The following is a 20,943-nucleotide window of genomic DNA, read 5'->3' as shown; positions in this document are numbered from 1 at the left end:
CACGGAGAACAAGGACCGTAACAATGAGCCTAAGGGGAAGGAACATGTCCAAAAGTCTCCTAAAGGCAACGCCAACAACAACAAATCTAAGGAGAAGGGAGTTTATAAAGGAAAAAATAAACTCTCTCCCAAAAAGCTTGAGCGTTATTGTAAAGATAACCGTTGTTTCAAGTGCGGGGAGCAAGGGCATGCCTATCATGCTTGCCCCCACAAGAATACAAGAAATGAGACTCCTAGAGCTACCTTGGTCAAAATCCAAGAAGAGGATGCTCACCACAAAGGATCTCCTCTATGCCATGCTTGGGGAAAGGTAAGAGAACATGATGCTTTTATTCTCTTTGACCCTGGTTCTACTCACAATTTCATATCCATAGAGTTGGCCACCAAGCTAGGCATCCAAGCCTATGAGATGAGAGATGTCCTACCCGTCGATGGTGCTTTCAAGGGTCAAGAAGCTTCAGTCACTCCCTTAATTGGGAAATTGAGGCTCCATGTCCAAAGCTATGTGGACAAAGAGGACTTCTTTATCTCTCCTCTCAAGCATGAGGATGTAATCCTAGGGGCACCATGGTTTGATCGCATGGCTTCCAATGTTATATTCCATGAAAGGCAAATCTACTTTAGGTTCAAGAAAAAAAATATGTACATAGATGCGAAAGAGTTGAGTAACACCATACACATTGTACATACGCAAGATTTCAATAAGTCAATAAAGAGCTCTATTTCCGTGTACATGATTTTTGTTAAAGATTCTCAAAATGAACAACATGCTTTAGCAATAGAAAATATAAACAATCCCAAGGAATTAGAGTTATCCAATTTTCTCAAGGGATATCAAGATGTTTTTATTGACAACATCCCTTGTGAACTACCTCCTAAACGAGGCAATGATGACCATGCAATCGAACTTCTTCCAGGAAGTTCACCGCCGAATAAACCTCCTTATAGAGTTTCTCAAGCTCAACAAGAGGAAATTATGCGGCAAGTGCATGAGTTAGTTGAGAAGGGCATGGTTAGGCCTAGGTCATCTCCATTTTGTTCACCCGTGTTACTAGTGCAAAAGAAAGACGGCACATATTGTATGTGTGTCAACTATAGCACTAAATAGGGTCGTATGAAGAATAGGTTTCCCATTCCACGGGTAGAAGACCTATTTGATAAGCTACAAGGGTCGGCTTACTTCAATAGGATTGACATAAAAAGTGGCTACCATCAAATAAGGATAGTTGATCAAGACATTGTAAAGACCGCATTTCGCACTATGTTTGTTCTTTACGAATACATTGTCATGCCTTTTGGCTTGACCAATGCACCAGCCATATTTAACCACTTGATGGAGAAGCTATTCAGGCCTCACCGAACCTTTACTGGAGTGTTTTTTGATGATATAATCATCTAGTCTAATTCATTAGACGAACACAAGCAACACCTCCAGGTAATATTTCAAGTCTTACGAGAGAATAAACTTTATATTAATCGAAAGAAAAGTGAATTTTTCTTACAAGAGATTCAGTATTTAGGTCACATTATCTCTCAAGATGGCATCCAAATGGATTCATCAAAGCTAGAGGTAATAAAAGGATGTCCTAATCCAAGGAATCTTCATGAACTAAGAAGCTTTATAGGTATGTGGGCATACTATAGACGCTTCATAGAAAAGTTCTCTCAAATCGCGGGACCATTACATGACTTAACAAAGAAAAATGTTAGGTATACATGGTCTGCCAAGGAGAACAATGCTTTTGAAAGCTTAAAGAAAAGCTTATCCCTCAACCTGTGCCTACACTGCCGGATCTCTCAAAGCCATTTGAGATCCAATGTGACGCTTGTGGTGATTGCCTTGGAGTTGTTTTGCTCCAAGAAGGGCACGCCATAGCCTATGAAAGTCGAAGGCTCGACCCACCTGTTGAGCAATCTCTAGGCATATATGAAAAGGAACTTCTTGTATTTCTACATGCCTTAGACTCGTGGAAGCACTATTTATTGGGGACTCCTTTCATTCTGCGGACATATCACCAAATCCTTAAGTACTTCATGACGCAAATCAAGCTCTCCAACAAACAAATGAGGTGGAAAATTTTCCTTTTGCAATTTCATTTTCATATTGCTCACATTGCTGGCAAGCATAATCAAGTAGTCGATGCACTCTCAAGACGGTCGAGTGTGAATGCGGTTTCCATAGCAACTCACATTGATCTATCTTCTATGATACATGAGTATGCTATTGATCTCGATTTTAGAGATGTGATTTCAACCCTTGCACTAGGGAAGAAAGAGGAACCATTTACCTTACAATATGGTTATCTTCTCTATGGCAATAGACTATGCATTACTAACTCAAAGTAATGTATGAATCTCATGCTCCTCCTTATGCGGGGCATAGAGGGATTCAGTCTACCCTAAAAGGGATTGAAACCTATCTCTATTGGCCTACCATGAAAGCAAACATACAAGAGTATGTTTCTAAATGTGTGGTATGCCAAAAGACGAAGTTTGATAGAGGGAAGAAACCTGGATTGCTTCAACCTTTGACAATCCCTAATTCACCATGGGAGAGCATATCCATAGATTTTATCTTTGGATTGCCCAAGTCTATCCATGGGAATACGGGAATATGGACGATAATAGACAGGTTCAACAAACAAGCTCATTTTATACCTGTCAAAAAGACTATCAAAGCCCATCAAATGGCAACCCTCTTCACATCACAAATTTTCAAGTACCATGGCTTGCCAATGTCCATAGTGTCGGATAGAGATCCTAGAATGACCAGTAATTTATGGAAGGGTCTCTTTGAGAATTTAGGGATAAGGCTAAACTTCCCTTCGGCCTATCACCTGCAAACGGATGGCCAAAGTGAAATAGCTAACCTAACAATTCTTTATCTACTAAAAGCCTACGTAACGGAAGTAGATCAAAGGTCCCAATGGGAGAAGTACTTACCCTTAGAGGAGCATGCCTACAATAACACTGTACATACTTCCATGGGAAAAGCACCTTTCGAGGTAATTGAGGGGAGATTCAAAAGTCCCTTGCTACTTAAGGTACACGAGAAGATCTTCGCTGAAGATGAGTATAGCCGAGACCTACAAGAATATTTCCAAAAGATTAAGGATGCTATCTCTATCTCAAAGCAAAGGCAAAATGCTTCTGCTGATAAGCACATAAGAGCCCAAGCCTTTAAAGAAAATGATTGGGTCTTGTTTAAATTTCTCAAGGCTCAATTAAGGCACACGACGAGCAAGAATCCTACAGGACACCAAAAGTACTATGCTAAATTAGCAAAAAGGTATTATGGTCCCTTCTAGATTCTTAGACCAATCAATAAGATGGCCTATCAACTCAAGTTGCCCAGTCATTGGCTCATACACAATGCTTTCCATGTGAGCTTACTAAAGCCTTACAAAGGAGAGCCACCTCAAGAACCAACTATTGAAGACCCACCGAAGAGCGAGAACCAAGAAGAGGTGTTGCAGCCTGAGTTCATCCTCCAACATGAAGACAAGGTATTAAGAGGCGGTAAGATTATCCCTCGGTATCTTATTAAGTTTAAGAACTATTCTTTTGAAGATGCTAGATGGATGCAAGGCATACAATTAAAGGATAACCTAAACCTTGTTAATGCTTACAATGCTTCCCTAGAGTAAGAAAATGTACAAATGTTTAAAATGAACAAAGATTTTGTCTTATAAGACTCTCTTTTTCTTTATTGTGCACAAATGATAAGTAGTTTGCATGCTTGGGATCAAGTTTGCGGGAGACGACGTCTTCCAAACACCAAGTAGAGCTTATCACTCTACTATGGAAGATTGATAGGACTAATGCGCAGACATGCTTGCGGCAGCTTAGGCTCTCAAGCGCCCAATGGATTAGTCATCCATTCTGGAACAATGTCGTGGGGTAAGATAGGGATCCTCTACTGGCTAGAAAAAGGACTAATGAATAGGCTTTATCTTCTCTACCCCATAGTCGAGGACGACTATGATTTCAAGAGAGAGGTAATGTCATAATACTAATATCTAATTTTGTAAATAATTTCTCATTTTAAACTGATCATTTAATATGGGAAAGTACCAGGGGAGAAAAAGATAGAATATTGGTTAAGCTGGCAGACCGATCACAGTAGGGATCCAAAGGAGGGAAAATAGGAATCCAAAGGGGGGGGCATCTACAAAAGAGCAATGTGCAACAATGGGCTTCAAAGACCCTAAGGTTCAGCCCATTAAGACTTCCAAAATGCTAAGGTTTCAAAATTCAAAGGTTAGGTCCAATGGTCAAAACCTAGGGCAAATTGGATGCTTATGCGAAGACCCTAAAGTCTTCACATATCCTTAGATAGGAGGGGGCGAGCCTTTCTTGTAGGGGATGAGAGAGAAACACACACACACACACACACTCTCTAGCAAGCTCCCCTTACACAAAGGGAATAGGGGACACATGTCAGCTCCCTAGCCCAGTTGCCCCAAGGTGCATTCAAATCCTATTGGATGGCCAGAGAGGTGGACCAATGAGAATTAGGCTAGAGTACATTTAGTTTAATTCATTTTAAAACACTTGAAAAAAGAATCAATAGAAATTAAGCTCTCTAGAAGACTATTAGACAGTCTTCCAAGGGGTCCAATGAGCATTCGGCAGCCCAATGGCTTGCTTGATTCCTATTGGCCAGAAGACTAAGGGGTCCAATGAGAGTTTAATTGAATTATTTAATTACCTAAAGCTCTCACAAAAGGGGGACACATGTCACAAGGCTATCACTTATGTTTCTTAATTATCATTGGCTAAGATTTGGAGGGTCCAATGGATGCCATCACAAGTAAAATGTAAGAGGGGTCAACCAAGAGAGAAAGGGGGTTGATTTTGGCAAGGCATTATCACACACACACTCGCACAGTCTCATGTGTGAAGCAAAGAAGACTCTCTCTCCTTCTCAAGCTTGTGAGAAGGGAGGCCTACACCAACAACTCTTGGCTTTGTGATGCAAATCCAGCCAAGAGCCAAGCTCCAATGTATGCTCATGTCCTCTACCATGCTAATTACTAAGCTATGCTAAGCTTTTATGAGTGATTATGTGAGGAGATATACTTCTTTCTTGTAAGAATACTCCTTCTTCCTCTCAATCTACTCTCATACCCCGCTAGCTCTCACCATCTTCAAAGGTGTGTGAGGTCTTGGTGTCAGGACAAGGGCAAGGCCGGACTAGGCAGTGTGGAAAGGGAGTCCAACTAGGGCAAAGGGCCAGGGTCCATTCTATATAGTGTGTGGTGGACTCCTAGGTTCTAGTTCCCCTTGTCTAACATTGGTATCAGAGCTCAGGAGGGAGAGCTATGGAGGAAAGGGGCCTTGCATGGCTTGTGCATCTCTCTCTCTCTCTCTCTCTCTCTCTCTCTCTCTCTCTCTCTCTCTCTCTCTCTCTCTCTCTCTCTCTCTCTCTCTCTCGATCAAAGGCATCCCTCTCTCCCTTGTTTAAGCAGAAAAAAATGTGCATGGTCTTGCCTGAGACTGCAAGCCATGGTGTGCAAGAGGCTAAGCAAGAGGGCGGGGTTGAAGTTCATGGCGTGTGCAGCCATGCTTGACAAGCCGAGGGAGCCAAGGTCGAAGACCCGCTTGCAAGGGGGCTTGTGCGGAGGAGGCAGGCTACTCGAGGTGCATGAAATTGAACGGGGCTGGGCTTGTCAGGGTCGCGAGGCCCCAACTAGTGATTTTCAACACAGGCTAGAGCCCCGGTTCGCCACGTTGCGCTTTGTTTTCTGCTCGCTGCGCCCTGACCGCCATCGCCATCGTTGTTTTCTCTTTTTTTTTTAAAATCTAGGGCTCCACATGCAGGCGCCCAAGATTTGGGGCACCCTACCCTAAGGGCCTTAGCCCACGGCAGAGCCACCTCTTTGGCAATTTGAAGGGAGGCATCGATTGGATGCGTTGGGGTTTAGTAGCCTTGAAAAACCGAATTGTTTAGTCCTAAGCTGCAGATACGAGAGATTCTATAGACTTCGGGGATCGACAACTCACAAACTTTCAGACTCAACCTCAGACATGGTATGCATATTTTGTTCGCTTTTCTTAATGATTAATTACAATTATGCAGTGCAAGCAATTGCTAGAGCTGCAAAACGTTGGGCATGCATGGTCATGCCACATGCAAGATATTGGCAACATAGCATGTCGATTCGCGCGATTACTGAGATGGCAACAAAGCACAAGGTGCTTTTGTCGCACCAGCTTTTTGTCACACAAGCAAGCATGCATGGCATGTCTTGGACGATTCTTATGCATGATTGCACGTTCAACACTCTAAACACAAGCATGGCTTGTGACATTTTGTGCAAAGCTTTGACTCAAGAGTACACATGGTTCAAGGTTCACGGATGCTCGAAAACGCAGGCACTATGGCCGATACGACAAATTGCTCCTGAATAGGAGTGCATTAAAACCTTGCATGGTTGGATCATGCCGAGGGTTGTGTTTAGAAAACTTTGGTTGTCCGAAGACCAATGGCTGATTCGACAACCAAAACTAAGAAGGGCTTGAGTACGACATGATCTCGTTTCACAACAAGGCTTCTATCCATGCCTCGCGAAGGTTAGGGCATGGTAGTGTTGGAGAATCTCAAGGCGATTGGCAGGGTCTATTGCTAATCTTGATGAAGGAGGCAATAGGTGCTCAATAGGACCTACCATTAACAACCATTTCAAGAAGCTGTCAAGCAAATTGTTAGGGCTTGTTTTCACTAGAGCAAGGATTTGTCTCCGTAATCAAGCCAAGCAGGTATGTGGTACATATTTTGCAAGAAAGTTTTTATTTTTATGTTTTGTTTTTCAATCCATTGTACAATTCGACAAGGTCGATTATTTGTGAGGGCTCGACAAGGTCGACTTTCTTTTACTAGGACATTTGTGTATGAGCAAGAGTATCTGTAGCTCTGAGGCATGGTAGCATCCACAGTGGGTCTACTGAAAAGTATCAGGCAAAGACAAGACTTCCATGTTTGGCCTCTGCTATTAACATACAAACTTGGGACGGACTTCACAATATTCTAGCAGGTTATTTCATGAGAAATAGACGGGCGTATATGATACAAGGGACGTATCTGTACATACGATAGACCTCACTCGTGCAGCAGGTATGGCTATGCACCATTTTCAAGCACGTTTTCTTCCACGAAATATCGGGCAAACTGGTTACAGCAACAACCAGGTTAGCCAAGTTTAAGTTTTTTTTGTTTTTCCCTGTTTACACCTTACTTGGAAATTACTGTCATTGTGCACAGCAAAGTGCTTTGGCAAATTTATAGGTTACTTGAAGCAAGACTTCAAGTAACTGGTGAAATAGGGAATATCAACTCAATCTCTATCAGTTTAAACTGTGCAAGGCACTTATGGTTTTCGCTTTATTGTTTTTGCCAAGGGCTTAAGTTTATGTATACATGGCATGCTAGCTAGGTGGATTTAATTCTACCGTCTCCTTAAACACACTTTCGCTACAACACCAGACACTTTGACATGGACAAGATAAGTTATGGATTGTTTGACATGTTTTTTGGTTGCTGTCCACGCACAACACCACTAAAAAGAACCTAAAACTTGGAATTGATTCATCGGCAAAGTGCCCTATTCAAGTCATCTTCGTACAATCACAACCCCATACACGATAGATGGTTAAGATTTGATTTGTGTTTTTCTGTTATCTCACTCGATGAGAGCGTCATACTAGAAAACTGGGGTATGCTTAAAGGATAAGCTGCAAATTAGGCATAAGATACCTACGAGCACACACTCTAGAAATTTAAGGAAAGTTCCTTAGCCTAGCCTGCTCTTCTCCTCTCTCTTTTTCTTCTTTTTCTCAAGAATAATGAAAACTTTCTAAGAAGCTTTTGATACATGCTTTGTTTGGGAGTCAGCATGAGGCAAGTTGCTCTAACTCTTAGCAAGAAATTGGCCACGATGCCATTCACACTAGTTTTCATCGCTTTATCGATTGAACACTGATTGCCATAAGAGCTAGGAGCCACACACAGGCTGGCTCATAGCCATTGTCAGATTTTGGGTAGGACCCAACTATTGGCATTCCTTGGGTGATTGTTCTTACGACCGAACAGACCTGCCCAGTGGAGTACACATCAAATACATCGACGTTAATGGATGAGCAAGAGTCTTGTCATTTCGAATGATTAAGGTGTCCCTTTTTGCACTACACGTTTCTAGTGCGACGCTCAAGTTGAGTTTTTGCTACTCTTGAACTCACATCAACTTATCTATATCATGGAGTCTAGAGACATCAAACAGTTGAGACAGCATGGCTATTGATACGAGCTAGGCATCTCACTTGTGTGGATTTCTTGCTCTCTCTATAGCACTACGAGTGTCTATGGCATCACAGTTTTGGGGTACAACCCAATGGGTGCTTACTAAATCAACCCATAGGCATTGAGGATCACAGTTTGATTTGTTTTCGTTATACTTTCAAGGAAACAATTCGGCAATCTACCATGTGGTAGCGGAAAAACTCCACTTTTCAAGTTGATTCTCATCATTCTATACACGATTAACTATGTTTGTTACCGTTACCTGCTAGTTGAGCAGATTCTACAAAGGGTCTTACTAGGGGTTTGACTACGTAGATTCTACCCAATGGGTTTGGATTGCGAAGGAAACACCCAGGGTTTCCAGTGCACTCTTGCTTGGTTGTTTCACAGGTGGGAGACGTGCTCTTGTGCATTTGAATACAGGTAACTGAACTTTCAGCTCAATCCCCAGGGCCATGCTAAGGGCAGGTCGGAACAAGTATTTTGGGCCATAGTGTCTAATGTACATTATATTGTTATGAATCCACGTGTCGGGTTCGATTTGGCACATGTTGTCACATGGGATACAACATGGTCTAGGGACTTAAGGAGTTTGGTTTAGCCAGTGTGGAGCAATGAATGAGGGCCCCTCTCACTCTTGTCGCAAAGTGTTTAGAGTTACCTCACACAAGTACATCTTGTACTTGTAGGATGTTCTTTTTTCAAACATCCTTAGTTGAGACATATTCCACATGTGGCGAATATGAGTCTCTGGGACTGACACTGGCGCCCACTATTTCAAATACGTGTCACGACAAAGTCCCTAGGTGCTGGTCAAATCTGTTTTCTAGACCATTTTCAGCACGACGTATCAGGAGCAATTTCGGTGGCCAAAATTGTCGGATACTTAGAATGACTTGTTCAGGTACAAGTACTGCTAAACAACATTACAGATGGTTGTAGCAAGGCTCTGAGTGGTTAATGAAAACGTTTCATTGTTGTCCCTAGAAGTGATTAATGTTTCACCTTCTATTATGGTTCAAACATTTCAGTTAGGTTTGAAAATGATTACCACTGAAAGTATTTAGTTTCTTTTCGGAACTATTCACATTCCTCTTTAATGTGTGCTACGCACATCACATTCGCCGTAAGTACTGGCAAGCAGGATCATGGATATACAGGTCCGGATATGTTTTTGCTAAATGCATGCACACTAGGTGTTATGGGTCCTAGTGTTTAGCAAAAGTTGATTTGGAACGGCATGCATATTCCTCAAGTTGTTGCTTATTAAGCATTTTGCACTCTATGTGCACTATCTCTATGAGATTACTTTTAGGTCTACTAATCACCAATAGAGGTCATGGCTCGGGTTGGGTGTTTGTGGATTTTTTCAAATTAACCACGATGGTTATTTTGGACGTTGTTGATTCCTCACCAATGTTATACGCTATTGTGATTCCCTGTTTACCAGTCATCTCGGAAGACTGTATGTAAACCCGTGGGGGAAACACACCTCAATACTGTCAGTTATCCAAGGGGATAGGCAGATTATGAAGTGTAATCTTGGGCTAAAGGATATTCAAAGTGCGTACATTAGCACCAAGCATTCCAATTAATAAGCATTTATTGCTCTTCTTGGAATTTACTTACTATCAGTTAACGCATGTTGCGACTAGGTAGTCTCTTCATGTATAACTCAGGTTCTCAATCTTGAACACTTGTTAGAGTGGGGTTTTTTTACTAATGATGAACTTGGAAAACAAGTCAAGGACTTACACTTGGCTGATGAGTCATGTTAGCAAGCTACTTTCATGGAAAGTGAAAAGAGGTACTCTTTAGGGTACATCTTTGTGTGATAACTCGTTTTGCATACTCATGTGTATTCTAAATGGAGTCTACACACTATGATTGGATAGGAATCGGTAACACAAGATGTTTGCAATGGACAACATTGTGAAAAATCAAGATGTTACTCTTGGTTTCATTGAACCTCCTGCTGAACCGTGTTCTTGTCAACCAAACTGCTGGATCCATGAAGGATTCCCCTTGGGAAAACATTAGTATTCATAAGAAGAAGTTCCCTACTTTTGTTTTCGAGGACGAAAACTCTTCTTTAAGGGGGGAGTAATGTCAGGACAACAGCAAGGTCGGACTAAACAAGGGCAAGGCCGGATTAGGCAATGTGGAAAGGGAGTCCAACTAGGGCAAGGGGCCAGGGGCCATGCTATATAGTGAGTGGTTGGGTGGTGGACTCCTGGGTTCTAGTTCCCCTTGTCTAACACTTGGGTCTGAGACCGTGAGGGAATTGATGTTGTGTTTTATAAGTGTGAGCTTGGTGTTTGAAGCTTCCATCTTCATTGCATCAACAAGATATCGAAGGAACACAAAGTATTGTATTGTAAAATGTCTCCCTTGATGGGGGAAACCTATAATACAAAGCCTTTTGGAGGGGGGATCGGCTCCATGTAAATCCGGTCCTCAACTATACTTGTCAATAGCTTAATTTCTCTCTCTTTTTGAAGTATTGTTCATGCCTATCTAACTAGGGGTTATGCTTTTGTTGCTCTCTCCATCCAAGCACTCTTGCTATGCTCATTAAGAATCTATTCTAGTGAAACACTCACTATGTCTATGTTATTTTCCGCTACACACAAGTTACTGGACCATTAAATGTTCACATATATTGTTGTCTTACCACAATGCTGATACTCCTCCCTTATCTATATGGATAGCTCCTTGATTGTGTGTTGGCATGTCTTTTGGTACAAGTTGATGCAACTATGGAAGTTACTAGGCTTGTGAAGCAAAGCTACCTAATATGTCATCGCAAGTAAGCTAAATAATTATGCATGATGTCTTGCTTCTCCCAAATAACATGATCACCTCAACAACAATAAGAAATTACCTTATATTCTTCCTATTTGTATTACCACCATTCAAAATGGTATCAATGTATCCTTGTATCTCCGATATTAAGTATATTGCATGAAAGGCTCAATATCCAAACTGGTATCAATGTATTCATATACCTCCAATATTACATACACTGTGGTTTTTTTCTAACACTATCCCCCCCCCCCCCCCCCCCCCAACCCCCCATGTGTGTGTCTCATTGTCATCATCTCTGTCCCCCCCTCACTACCATAGACACATGAGCACAGACAGATTGTCTGTGTATGAGAGAGAAAGAGAGCCATCTTCTGTGAAGTTCTGTCCATACGCGCATGTGTGTGTGAGAGAGGGAGAGGCACATTCTAAATATGTGCGCATGTGTGTGTGTGTGTGTGTGTGTGTGTGTGAGAGAGAGAGAGAGAGAGAGAGAGAGAGAGAGAGAGAGAGAGAGAGAGAGAGAGAGAGAGAGAGAGAGAGAGAGAGAGAGATTTTGTGCATGTGTCAATAGAGAGTGTGGAAGCCAACCTCCTAGAAGGGAATCTACAGATGCGGGGCGTCATCGCGTATTTGGTGTTGCTCTGTTGGGGACACCTCTGTGGATTGCAGCAATGGCGACCTTCAAGGCGTAAAGATGAACTCGATCCTTCGAGATCGAGTTTCGCCCTTAACATTTTAAAGCAATTTTTTTTCGTTTTACTTCGTTAACTCGCCGAGTTATGTGGCACACCACCTAACTCGCCGGGTTGAATGCCATGCAAACCATTGGAGAAGTGTCCACGTAACTCGTCGAGTTACGTGGCGTCCATATATCTCAACGAGTTACGTGGACTGCTGATGTGTATGCCACGGCAATGTCCACAATCCTTTTATGCAGGATGCCACGTAACTCACCGAGTTATGTGGCATGCGTACTCGACAAACTCGTCAACATTGCCACGTAACTTGTCGAGTTACGTGGCATTCGCGTGCGCTTTGCCACGTAACTTGCTGAGTTACCTTGGCGTATCTTCTTGGCAATGCCACGTAATTGGCCGAGTTACGTGGAGTACCTGCTTGGCAATGCCACGTAACTCGGTGAGTTACGTGGCAATGCCGCGTTGACATATGCGTGGAATGACCACGTCACTCAACGAGTTAGGTGGCAATGCCAAGAAGTAACTCGTCGAGTTCGAGCAGTATGGCACGTGTCGTAACCTCGTGCTTCGAGAGCAAGAGTAACTCGATGAGTTAGCCACGTTGTGGATATCCCGGTTGGGTGCGGAATGCGCGAAGTGGGTACGCTCTATCTTGCATACACCTTGGAACATTCTAAACTCAAACTCCATCAAAAACATCATCCATATGATCAATATGTCCCGAATGATCACTTCATTGATCAGAAAGAGAAGTGCCTGATGATCGACGAGAAGTAAAATAGTTTGCCCAACAAGTAGTGTATGAACTTTGTGGCACTGAAAACCATTCTTGGTGCTTCTTGCTTTGTACTAGAATATCCTTCAGTTGAATTGAATCGGCGATTGGTGAAGTAGACTGGATACTCTGTTGTCTCATCAGCCTGAACAAGTATAGCCTCTATTGCCATGCATATACAAATGCACATGGAAAATTACATCCCAGTATGTTCGATGAAGGACTGGTTTCTGCTAATTGCCTCCTTCACTTTGTTCACATTCCTAAGTCCAAATGAATCTTTTCCTTATGAGTCAATTCATACAGAGGAAGTGTCTTAGCTGCAAACATATGAATAAATCTTCCATAGAAATTAAAATATCCCAGGAAGAGCTTAGTTTAGATATATTTGGTGACGCTCTTGCTTTCTGAACACACTTATTGCCGAGGGGGGTCGTTACTCACCCACAACACACCTTGACCACTAGGCTACGAGTCCATTGGCCTTATATAGATTATTATTATTATTTACTGGCAAGTTGGCAACTGCTAAAATCGTGGACTTGTTCTTAATGGTCACACGTGCACAGTCGTAAATTTGCATGCAACCTCCCTCGCCGTGCCTGTGTCGTCTGCAACAGATGCTCCGTGGAGCTTAGTTAAGATCTCTCTCTCTCTCTCTCTCTCTCTCTCTCACACACACACACACACACACACACACACACACACACACACATGTAAAACTATGCACACGCATATGCAAGTGCTGTTTGTGTTTTAAACTGTGGGTCAAACTGCAGAAAAAATAAGGAGTTTGTCGGGTCATTGGTGGAGCTACATGCAGGCATGCGCATAAACTCAGACAACGAATATAGAGAGGTGAGGAATCTCTCCTCACTCAGATTTGGCTTTCGGTTCATCTGCTTCTCCACACGTTGTCAAAGTTGTATTCTCTCCTGATGTTCTTATGCTAGGAATTAGTCTGGACCCATACAGCATTGCAGTGTTTGATTGTCTTAGTTTTCGTCTTTCTGGTCTGCATGCAACACTTGACATCAATTGTGGACCGTTGGATAAAGCTTGTCGATTAGTGCCACATGGCAAGTTAATGATGGCAAATTTTCTTTCTTTTACAAGCGGCATTAACTAGGCACAGTGTTGTGCAGGCCATTGCGACATCAACTCCATTTGTTTTGTCTTAGCTCTCCGATAATATTTTTCCAGCTATGATTTCCCAGTTTTTGCCACAACAATTTTTGCGGCAACCGTGGAAGGACGCTAGTTTACGCTAAATTTTGTGGGTTCTTTTCAAGATAACCTTGAAGTCTGGTCGGTTTAGAAAGCTCTTAAGGATCCATAAACATTGTGTTCTAGAATGCCCATATTGTGAGGATTCATGTTGTTTTATTCTAGTTGTTTCTTTATTTAGTTACTATGATGGCTGTTATCAGCTCTTTGAACCTTTAGTGAGGCTGGTGGCACTGCACAAAAATACATTTTCAAGGCTAAGTGAACGCCCGATTCTTGACCTTGGAAATTAAGGTGCAACGAAATTAAAGCAAAGATTCTTCTTTTTCAACCAGAGAATTTACACTACAATCCGGGATATGTGAGCATTGATGACAATCTGGGATATGTGAGCATTCATTGATTCATATCTGGAATTCAACCTGACCTTTGCAAAGAAAATAGATTTTTCACTCTTGAAAGTGAAGATACGCTTTACTGAAGCATAGCGTTATCCTAATATAGTGTATAAATGTAAAATCAGTAGGTTTCATTATGCTAAAAAGTAATGCAAAGGATAAAAATACATCATCTCTCAAATCACTTGAACATCAACATTTGAAAAGAGCTAACACATATCCTCATGTTGTATGGAAATCATTGAAATAAACGAACACACCATAGAGAAATGAAGAGACTACAGAAGGAGCCTCCACAACTTATTTATGGCAATTGCTTTCTTCAAACTTATAGTGCTCGCGATAAAAGCCTAGGTTTAGTGTAATCCCACCTACAAATTTTAAAAGTTTCTTCTAACAATACCTACAAAAATTCGAGAATTTTTAGTTTATACAGCTTAGAATATATTTAATTTACCTCAAAAAGTTTTCAATGTAGTTTTTCCAAATTTGTAGGACTTCTAAAGTGTTTTCTTGTATATTTTACCGGTTTTCTTTTCTTTACCATGGTTTAATTTGCAAGCCTTGTCTATAAATGCCACAAGTAGAGAGTCGAGGGATCTACGGTGTGGCAAGGGGTAAGCATAGATGGTAAGGGTTGGGCCTTGGAGGGGGAGGTTCAGGGTTCAAAGGTAGCTCGTGACGGAGGGGGAACCCTATCTTTTTTGCAAGAGGAAATTCGATCAACGGTGGATCAAATATCCACTGTTGATCCCTTGACTTCTCCCATGGCATTTATCGAGACGAGGGTTTGCAAGTGGCTAGGTCAAGGTTACACTGAGGCAAATCTTTTTCTAGAATTGATTTTAAGTCACGCACATACACAAAAGAAGAGAGAGAAGAATCTCTCCTCACTCAGATTTGGCTTTCGTGACATCTACTTCTCCACATGTTGTAAAAGTTGTAGTCTCTACTGATGTTCTTACGCTAGGAATTAGTCCGGATCCGTACAGCATTGCAATGTTTGATTGTCATAGTTTTTGTGTCTTTCTGGTCTGCATGGTACACTTGACAGAAATTGCGGACTGCTGGATAAAGCTTGTTGATTAGTGCCACATGGCAAGTTAATGATGGCAAATTTTCTTTCTTTTACAAGGGGCATTAACTAGGCACACTGTTGTGTAGGCCATTGCGACATATCACTTGTTGGCATGCTAAATTGCCTCAACTCAAGTCTTAGCTCTCCGATACCAGTTTTTGCCACAACAATTTTTGCGGCAATTGTGGGAGGACGCTAGTTTATGCTAAATTTTGTGGGTTCTTTTCAAGATAACCTTGAAGTCTGGTCGAGTTATTGAAAATTTAACCGGTTCAAAAAACTCTTAAGGATCCGTAAACATTGTGTTCCAGAATGCCCATTTGAGGATTCATGTTGTTATTTCTTTATTTACTTACTATGATGGCTGTTATCAGATCTTTGAACCTTTAGTGCTGGTGGCACTGCACAAAAATACATTTTCAAGGCCAAGTGAACGAATTTATACCAAAGTCAAGGTATTTATGGGGATTTATAACTAAAATGCCCGATTCTTGACATTAGAAATTAAGGTGCAACAAAGATTCTTCTTTTCCAACCAGAGAATTTACACTACAGATTGGGATATGTGAGCACTGATGACAATCTGGGATATGTGAGCATTGATTGATGTTGTCATTTTTAGAATTCAACCTGACCTTTGCAAAGAAAATAGATTTTTCACTCTTGAAAGTGAAGATATGCTTTACTGAAGCATAGCGTTATCCTACTAAAGTGTATGAATGTAAAATCAGAGGTTTCATTATGCTAAAAAGTAATGCAAAGGACAAAAATACATCATCTCTCAAATCTTTATAGAATTATGTTAGATCTTTTTTACTTGAACATCAACATTTGAAAAGAGCTAACACATATCCTCATGTTGTATGGAAATCATTGAAATAAACGAAGACATCATAGAGAAATGAAGAGACTACAAAAGGAGCCTCTACAACTTATTTATGGCAACTGCTTTCTTCACATTTATAGTGCTCACGACAAAAGCCTAGGTTTAGTGGAATCCCACCCACAAATTTTAAAAGTTTCCTCTACATGTTACATTTGAAGGCAACAATACCTACACAATTCTGAGAGTTTTTGGTATAAACAGCTTACAACACTCAAAAAGTTTTCAATGTAGTTTTTCCAAATTTGTAGGACTTCTAAACTGTTTTCTTGGATATTTTACCGGTTTTCTTTTCTTTACCATGGTTTGCAAGCCTTGTCTATAAATGCCACGGGTAGAGAGTCGAGGGATCTACGGTGTGGCAAGGGATAAGCTTAGATGGTTAGGTGGCGAAACCCAAAAACCAAGGTGGCATTGGGATCGTAGACACTGTGCTACATGCAAAAGCCATGTGTCCTAAAGTAGTTGTCTCGTTGACTAATCAAAGGCAAGAATGGGCAATCATGGCCTAGGACATGATAAACAAAGCAGAGCTTGTCTCTGAAGGAGACACATGGAAGGAGGCTAAAGTGCATGATAAAGTTTTGGTGTCTACCGAGACTTTCTTTAAGCTTGGGGGGCTACACAGGGGAAATAGCACGAAAGTACAACAAAATAGTATCAGCTATGAATGGAGGGATACGTCAGGTGCTTCATTCTGCACCGGTTGCTCTAGCTTTCTAAACTTGAAAGGGGATTCTTAACCCTTTTTTGGAGGGAAGTTGTGTGAATGAGCAACCAAGCGATCTCCAAACTTTCACATATGTGGGATGAAAGAAAACTGGAAGGAAGTGGAGCATTTAGTAATTAGATATAATTTGAGTATGTATGATCAATAAGTATTGGAAGTTCTATCCTACAGAACTACGCCTATGATTGGTTTATAGCTTGATTTTGGCCAAAAGACAGAGTGTTTTACATTCCCTAAGACCCAAAATACCTATAACAAGCTAGTATACAAAGTAAACCGGTTTAATCCATTCGTTAGGATATGGAAGGAAAATTGGTTAGAAGAGTGATAGTGGAAGAGTGTTAATGTCATCTTGGAGGATTAAATAGCCGAACTTTATGAAGATGTTTATATGGAAGGTGCTTTGGGGAGCCCAATTCGGAACAAGATTTGCACTAGAGGGATTGGCACTCACTTGCTTCAGCTAGAGAACAATTTCAAAGGATCCCCTATATCTATTTAAAAAACTGCTCTGTGACACGGGATCTGGCCGCAAAATCTGCAAATGGGTAGGTGCAGAAGACATGGAAGATTATCCACAAATGACTTATCTTGGGGGGAGTAGATCCAAAACCAAGCTATTCTAGTTTGCACCCAAATCACCAGCTTTTTTTATCTAAAAAGATATGAAAAGAGAGAAACATTCGCATCTTTGAGGGAGAATATGTTGTGGCTCAGTTCAATGCTATTGTGCGTGAGAGCACAAAGCCCATATATATATATATCTCAAAGAGGGGCAGCCGATAATGCCAAAACATGCACTTAGTTGCATAGGCTGCTCTGTGTTTGTATCCTGTTGCGTATTTGAATAAATCCCCTCGCAGAAACAATACCCCCTCAAGGTACATGTAGTGATGTATACTCTTTTCTGAGTCAATATAACATCTCTACTCATAAATGTGAGTATGGCAAAAAAAAAAAAAGTTTTCTAGGCTCACCATATAGATCTTTGAGGTTATTCATACAACATTAAAAGATCTTTTGTGTGTGTGTGTGAATGAGAGAAGGAAAAGTGAGCTACCACTCTTACACCAGTGTGGTAGAGTGGATGTCCCATTTCCTCCCCCTTTCAGAAAAAATGTTCCCTCAAGGTACATGTAGTGCTGTATATTCTTTTCAGAGTTAATATAACATCTCTACTCACAATTGTGAGTAAGTGAAAAAAAAAAGTATTTAAGGCTCACCATATAGATCTTTGAGATCTCTTAGGGTTATTCATACGATGTTAAAAGTTCGTGTGTGTGTGTGTGGGAGAGAACGAAAAGTAAGCAACAGTTCTGTCACACAAGTGTGGTAGAGTGGATATCCCATTTCCTCGTAGAGTCGTGTGATAGATATTTGATATCTCTTGGAATTGTTCATACCAATGCTTACAAAACGTTGTCTTATAGTACATCTTTGACACCAAGATTTGATTAAAATGGCTCCAGAGTCCACTAGAGCCTTCTTCTGTAGAGTACTAGCCCAAAAGCTAAAGAAACCCTTAAAAACGTCAAATTCATGCCATCTTTTTACGAATTATTTCGTATTACTTTTCGAAAAATACATTGTACATGTTTTTGGACTACATAAGTAGTCCTTAGTAAAGGGTTGAATTTTGGGTGCATCTTTGGACCATTGGATAAAGCTGGTAGATTAGTGACACATGGTAAATAATGACAAACTTTCTTTTTAACTATTTTTTGTAGGTCCTTATGAGAGGGTGTTGACATTTGTTTACCTCCTCTTAAAAAAGGGACATTGGCTATTGGGTCACACAAAATCTTTTCCATCCAATTTCACTTTGTTTTTTTCTCAATCTCTTACAATGCCTCCAAGTGTTTTTTGATCCATCATTTTTTAATCTTTTGATATATATTGTAATCTAAATAGTTCATTGTTACATTTCTTTTTAATAATCTGATACTTTATGGCGAGAAGAATTGTTTTAAAATGCTAGTGTCACTTTTCTCATTTTCTCTCTCACAAAGAACTCTGTTATAATTATTAATGCATTCTCAATAGCCTTATGTAGGCCATTGTGAACTTTCACCTTGTTTTTAAATTTTATGTCTTTAGGCATCCCAGCCCTTGCAACAACACCCAAATATGAGGATGGCTATGAAGAACACCTAGATATGCTGTAATGCACTACAAGAGGTTGTGTGCTCTTGTGACGCTGTTAGCAACGGAAATACACTGGGTTTTTATAACCCCCGGCGTCGCTAAAACCGTCGCTAATAGCGTCGCTACGAGAGCGTCGCTATAAGCGTCGCTATATAGAGACGCTCATAGCGACGGTCATAGCGACGGTTATAGCGACGTTTACACAGAAGTCTATAGCGACGCTTATAGCGACGCTCCAGAGCCATAAATAACGACGGTTATAGCGACGCCCGAGAGAATTTTTTTTTGGTGACAGGGCATTGAATGCCCTGCAACCCATCAACCATATTGTACTTGATTCACTTTTTAAAAAAAGTGCAAGGGTAGATAATAGACCCAAAATAGTCACCCACAAGACGCATTGTTTGCAAAATTGACAAGCGTAAAATTGACAATTGTACACATCATAGGCAAAATGAATTGATTGGCAAATGTAATAATGACAATTGTACAACATCATAGGGATAAAGAATTGATTGGCAAAATGAACTGCGGTGACAAATGTAATAATATACATGGTTCAAAAAGACGTATAAAATCCGTCTCATGATACATAAGCTATGAGAAACCCTAAACTAATGCTATCTAGCTACGGCTAAACTGACGTCGTCTAGTCAGACGTCTCATCGCGTCCAAGTGGCGTATCTTTCGGATTCTGCAAAAAAAGACAATAAGACCGCTTTCAGTAAGTATAAACATATAACGACATTTATAAAACAATACAAAAAATAGAAAAGAGTAAACCCTAATACTAACCATGCCGCCGTGAGAACTGAGAATGTCCATCAGGGCGTTTAAGCCCTTCCTGCCTGCGTACTCGCGCTCGTACGGTGTGGGATCACGTCCTGTCATCGACCACTGTCAAAACATACAAAGATTTCATTATGTTAGAATTAAAAAACTCATAAACCCTAAACTATCGAACATAAAAAACAATGCGAAAACACTTACAAAATCGGCCTCAAATGATGCCCATCCACCGCTCCCCAAGTGGTGCGAGCTCCCTACCTCTACTCGCGCTCTGGCTGCATCCTTTTGTTGCTTCCACTTGTCGGGATTCTCGCGCGCTGCTTTCTTCGCATTCTTCCAATCTTCTTTGGCCAGCCAATCTGGCCTGTTCCACCCATGCTTGATTGCTTTTTGCACTTCGGAACGCTTGTGTTTGCAGTATTCGCGCATTCGAATCTTCATCAGGTCTTCATTGAAGCGCTGATCCCGTGTTGGAACGGGAAACTCATCATGAAGTATGCTGATGACTCTGTCTTTTAAATCACTTGGTACTTCACTCCATTTGTTTAGTATGTAGTGTCTAAACAGCTGAGAGCAAAGACCACGCATGCGCGAGATCACCTTCTTGCCGTCATCATCCATGATGATGCTGTCGTTGAAGTCGATGGAGTAAGGCAAGCCCTCTGGCCGGTGACGCGTGAACCTGGGTGTCCCGGCAGGGGTCTCTAGCGGCGTGTCGATGGGGGTACGGACGTTAGGTGTCTCCACCGGCGTCTGGGCCCCGAAGCGAGGAGTGTCGAGTGGGGTGGCTCCTGGCGGAGTAGGTAGAGGTGTGTAGCTGCTAGGAACAGTCAGCCGCGCAAAACTTGGCGTAGATGGCGATGCTGTGGCTGGTGTGGGGGCGGGCAAAGAAGGGGAGGGTAAAGAGCCTCTTCGAACACGAGGCGGTGTGGAGGCATCGGCGGCGGAATCCCCACAACAACCGCCACCGCCACCACTAGAGCGCCGGTGTCTAGACGAGTGTGAAGATCGTCTCGTCGACACCGAAGCTTCGGAGTGCGCCGAATGCTCCGAAAGAGAGGGAGATGCGGATGGAGTAGGAACGCGCGATGATGCGCCAGAGCGATGACGCTC

The 20,943-nt window shown here is 41.6% G+C and overlaps 1 long non-coding RNA gene across 1 annotated transcript in view; it reads left to right on the top strand.

The window, feature by feature from the left end:
• Nucleotides 1-13,108: 13,108 nt before the first annotated feature.
• Nucleotides 13,109-20,943, top strand: part of LOC147451661 (uncharacterized) — a 44,879-nt gene continuing 37,044 nt past the window's right edge. Inside the window, exons 1-2 of the long non-coding RNA XR_015188977.1 lie at nt 13,109-13,217; nt 13,360-13,438. This is a non-coding gene — a long non-coding RNA (uncharacterized LOC147451661). The remainder of the gene's footprint in view (nt 13,218-13,359; nt 13,439-20,943) is intronic.

Source organism: Adiantum capillus-veneris, chromosome 8 (assembly GCF_014529385.1).
Source record: "Adiantum capillus-veneris isolate H3 chromosome 8, ASM1452938v2, whole genome shotgun sequence".
Taxonomy (NCBI): Eukaryota; Viridiplantae; Streptophyta; class Polypodiopsida; order Polypodiales; family Pteridaceae; genus Adiantum; species Adiantum capillus-veneris.
Note: the sequence above shows the minus strand (reverse complement) of the source record. Positions and strands in the feature narration are given on the sequence as shown.